This window comes from Engraulis encrasicolus, chromosome 2, assembly GCF_034702125.1.
Source record: "Engraulis encrasicolus isolate BLACKSEA-1 chromosome 2, IST_EnEncr_1.0, whole genome shotgun sequence".
Lineage (NCBI taxonomy): Eukaryota > Metazoa > Chordata > Actinopteri > Clupeiformes > Engraulidae > Engraulis > Engraulis encrasicolus.
Genome location: NC_085858.1, coordinates 27,875,502 through 27,880,501, shown reverse-complemented (window position 1 = coordinate 27,880,501; position 5,000 = coordinate 27,875,502). Strand labels below are relative to the sequence as shown.

General features: G+C 39.6%; 2 long non-coding RNA genes across 2 annotated transcripts in view; one reads left to right on the top strand and one right to left on the bottom strand.

Moving 5' to 3' along the window:
* Positions 1-476, top strand: part of LOC134436278 (uncharacterized) — a 2,908-nt gene extending 2,432 nt beyond the window's left edge. The window contains exon 3 of the long non-coding RNA XR_010032180.1: positions 1-476. This exon is cut by the window's left edge and continues 19 nt beyond it. This is a non-coding gene — a long non-coding RNA (uncharacterized LOC134436278).
* A 24-nt stretch (positions 477-500) lies between these two features.
* On the bottom strand, positions 501-4,323 carry LOC134436271 (uncharacterized). Its single transcript, XR_010032179.1, has 3 exons — positions 4,245-4,323; positions 2,250-3,853; positions 501-1,975 (listed from the first exon to the last, which is right to left on the bottom strand). It is a non-coding gene; the product is annotated as an uncharacterized LOC134436271 (long non-coding RNA).
* Between the last annotated feature and the right edge of the window lie 677 nt (positions 4,324-5,000).

Genomic DNA, 5,000 nt, shown 5'->3' with positions numbered 1-5,000 from the left:
GACCACCCCCGAAGAGGAGATGTCTCCAGCCCCCAACAGAGAGACTTGGATTAATGTTGAGAGGATTATTGTTCAATACGGTGCAGAAACACTTGGTTCAGTTATATGTATATATCAATCATCTTTCAAGAAATCCTTCATCCCCTCAGCTGTGACCATACTGAACAAGATATGAACTGTCCAGCTGCAGCATGAATGTATTGTGTGGTCGTCTTTTTTTCTTTTTTTTGGTCAAGCCTTGTCTAATGTCTGTGAGAATCACTGAAGTCACGCCAAAGACAATTTTCTGTTTCATGGTTGTAACAGACAATAAAGTTTTATCTAATCTCATCATATCAATGAGAATCAGTGCACCTGACAAAGGTATGACATACTGTATACTGTAGGCTTAAGTGCTAAAGGAAAATGAATTAACCTTAGCGGTTTTGAATTGTTTATTTACACAGTTATTAAAATGCATACAGATAGTGAATGTAATATAGTTCTGTAATACTGTGTGCTTACTCGATGGTGTTTTTTATATGTGCTGAACTGAAAAACAACCTAGCTACTTGTGCTCAATACACTAAATGACTCTTGCTGGTGTGTTTTTTACTAGGCAACTTGTTATTAATTACTAATGTTCTTAATGTCATTTCAATGCAGCTCTTTGTGAGAAATCTGGGCAGCCATGGCCTAGTGGTTAGAGAGTTGGTCTTTCAATCTAGGGGTTGCCGGTTCGAATCCCCCACGACCTCTCCCTACACCTCCATCCATGGCTGAAGTGCCCTTGAGCAAGGCACCTAACCCCACATTGCTCCAGGGACTGTAACCAATATCCTGAAAAATAATAGTTGTAAGTCGCTTTGAACAAATGAAAGCGTCAGCTAAGTGAAATGTAATGTAATGTAAAATCTTGCTGTAGTGTGTTGTGGAATAGACACAGGAGCTGACCTGTGGTGTCCAGTCTTAACAGAGAGCTGGTGCCACTGTCACACATTCAATTTAATTAATCATTATCCCCCTTATATTGATTGGGAAATGTTATACTGGCTTTTTTCATTACCTCCTGACTATACCAGACATCATTTTATCATTACCTCTGCCACATAATATGCGATTGTCTGAGTTTTGCAGTCTGTTTGTTCATCGCTGGGTGCACAGCTTGCCACTAAGGGGCGCCAAATCCTTACTTATTGCTGGAGACGCTACCACAAGGAGAGGACGGGAGGTGATGTCTTCTAAAAGGGCTGTGGTTAAGTAGCCTAAGCAATCAGCTGGTGCAACCCACTGTCTTAACACTGCCTCAAAATATCAGTTCTTGCAAGGCACGATTTACATGGTGAAATTAATGACATGTTGAGGCCAACAAGGCTTTATTTTATCAGTTAGAGGGACACTGCAGGAAATGGTCAAAAAGGGTGTGTCACATTAAAAAACTGTTTATTTAACTTGTGAGTGTGCGGCACCTCTCTCCTTCTACAATTGCTTTTTCTGGTTGCCAGCACCTCTGTTTCTGGTGTGCGTTTTGCACCTCCACTCATCAAAAAGGGTACTGCAACTATACTGCTCATTGTAACTGGGTTGCCTATTGCCAAATTTGATGAAAGTATATTTCATGAAAGTTTACTAAATAATAAACTCAGATTTTCTGTTATGGCCCAAGTACAGTCATTTTTGCAGCTAAAAATGGCTATTTCTGGAAATTCAAAATGGCAGACCATGATGGAGGAGATCCCCCTTTGTATGTATGAAAAGTGCAATTTTTCCAGTCATAATGAATACTTAGAATTTGATGGTGGTGGTAAATATTCATGAAAAATGTAACATTAGTGAATGAGTAGCATGAATTCTGGAAATAAACAACTATAAATCTTGCAGTGTCCCTTTAATGACAGGTTTAAAAAAAAAAAAAAACACACACACACACACCTTGCTTTCTGATTAGGCCTAGCCTAGAGAGAGAGTTTCCCCCAGCACCTTAGGCCACCTTGACCTGAAAAGATAAAGATTCCCTGTTGTTAACGTAGGCCTATTTTCTAAAGATAGATATAGATATATATGCATGCCTGTTTTAAATTAACAACCGGTCAAATGCTGGTGAAAATTCAGGTTCTTAATTCATTCGCCAGTTATATTTTCTTTGTTTTGTTTTTACTTTGTTACAGTTTTTGCCTAGGCTACTGCTTAAACACAATAGGCCGATGCTTAAACCAAAGTAGCACATTGTTCAGTTGTTGGTACTATAACTTAAACACATGCTGCTTTACCTTAATCAAAAGTCAAGCATTACACTTTCAGCTGGTATCTTTGCAAAGCACTTGCTCCTTTACGCAACACACACACTCCGGCTGTCTGCACACCATTTTATACACAAGACACTTTGTTCAAAAGTAAATTCTCAGAGTGTCATTGTGAAAACACGTCTGTTAAAAAAACAAAACACACTGGATGTATGACGAGATTTAGACACAGACAATAAAACACATGCACCGTTTTCAACCATTTGATGATCTGGTTATTAGGCCCATGTCCCCCGGCACTGTTGAGTTTCAGCAACTTCTGAATGTGTGCTCTGGGGTTGAGTTTGATGTAGGCCTACAGTACAATGCAAAAAAATACAGTACAATGCAAAAAAAGTGTTGTGTTCAGGAAGTCTTTCCAACGTTTTACCTGTCAGGGCAATCACTGTGTGTCAAGCAGTACAAAATATCTTGGGCATATTATCGCTGACAAGTTGGAAGATGATGCTGACATGTAGGCCTACAGACAGGGACAAGTGTAGTGTATGCCAAACATGTTTGTAAGATTTCAAGAAGGTTACACAGGCCTGCACAAATAGTCAAAATGTCATCAACATGTTTTAAACAACCTGGAATTACATTACTCAAAATTTTGAAGCATTTTAACCTTCTTATTGCACGTTCAACATGAATTCGGACATTGGCGAGACGGCGGGTTCTTGTGACTTCATGTTCTGATAGTTGTGTACATCCACGTGTAAGTGCTGGAATAGCCAATGTCACTCCTGGAGGAAGAACATCTCCAATTGTGAATCCCCGGTCTGTCAAAATCTGATCACCAAAAATCAAATGTGACAGAAATCCACAGTTTTTTGTGATAAAAATGTCACTAGCTCTGGCACCAAACAGTTTTGACACAATACATCACAAAACCATTGGGGGGCTATGCAATAGAGGACTTTGTAGGTGTTGTGATGCTTATAGTTGCTGTATGTTTTTGCTCTTTTCCCCAAGTTCTTCGGTCTTTGGACAAATATTTCAGTGCAATCTATGATGCATGTTGCATTGGGATAGTGTTCAAGAAAACTTGAGGGTCTTACTCTATTCAGAGTGTCTCGAGGGAGCCAAAAAAAAGATTTTCCCTTGGGAAAGTGTTGCTCTCCACATTGCGAACATATCACAGGCTGTAGTTCTGCTGATCCCAAATCTGTGAACATTAAGCCAAGCCGAACCCTCATTAGGACCAGCAGTAGCTGTTCATGGACTGTTAATTTGAACGTCTTCGACTGTGGAAGAAAGCCAATGATGGTGTTCAAAAGTTGCCAAAAGCTGATGATGTCTAGTCCAATGTAAAATTTTGACACTTTATCATCCATGTCATGAGCTGACAGTGATGGTGTAGGATCTGTTTGTGTGCTTGCATCTTTTGTTGACTTCATCGAACAATAATCATGATCACTACGCTCTGGCCACTGAGTGCCAACATCACATTGGTGTGGAGACAGACTATCCTCCAAGCTATGCCCTACTTCGGTATCAGAATTTGTCACAGGAGGCTCATCACATGGTCTCTCTGTTGGGGGCTGGAGACATCTCCTCTTTGTGGGTGGTCTTCCACATGATGGTGCTTTCTGAGAATAAATATGAGAAGGAACAAAAAACACCAACAGCTTTTAAAACAGTTAATTACAACGCCACTGTCCTACAGAACACTTTAAATGTCACTTCACATTGCATTATATTACAATTAGCAGATGTAGACTCTTGCATGGAATAATAAGACACAAGTGTTGAAAGGCAATTTAGTTACATAAAAGCAGTGCCTTAAGGAGAGAAAGCATAACAACTAAGAGTCAAGAACGAAGTTTTTTTTTTTTTTTTAGCCTAGATTAAAAAGTAGTGGCAGATGGGAGAGAGTCTAACGTCTGGAGGCAAATCGCTCCAAAAGTACTTTAACAACATATGGTTAAGGTAATTAAGAAAAAAGCACTGAAGTTATTTGTTAAATACATGTAAACTTACACTATATTCATATCCCATATTATGGGATATGGGTGTTCCTGCGTTGGTCTGCCGTCAGGGAAGTGTACTCCACACACCTAAGGAGGGTGGGATAAGATGCGATAAAAAATATAATTGACTGTTACACATGAAACAGAAAATTATCTTTGCCATGGCTGCAGTCATTCTCACAGACATTAGACAAAATACAGGACAAAGCAAGACATGTACACTGAGGTTGGATAGCGAAAATTCTTTTGTTGAGGAAGGGTTACAGACATGGGTGTAATTTTCAGTCTGGGTGTTGGGGGACATGTCCATAGGCCTACCACTTTTGAGATTAACCTAGCTTGTCCCCGTCACTTTATTTCCAATAAAATGCCAAACATTATTACAAATACAAACATGGTGGTCGATTTATGAGATGAAAATAAAATTGGGCTAGGTTATGGACAAAACAAAAGCTACCAAAACCTAGCCTGACTTATTGAAGTCAGTCACACGACCTGGCTGGCTTTGCCAAAACTCCGCTAGCATAACAAAAGAATTAGCTAAATTGCCAGGGTCACATTTCCATTTCAAAGGGCACACATACACAAATAATCGTAAATTAACACACAAATGTACCATGGCACACAGCACAGATAACCATGGGGCTCATGGTGCTACCAAAACCTAGCCTGACTTCTTATTAAAGTCAGTGTAACCTGGCTAGCCTTGCCAAAACTCCGCTAGCATAACAAAATAATTAGCTAAGTTGCCAGGGTCACATTTTCA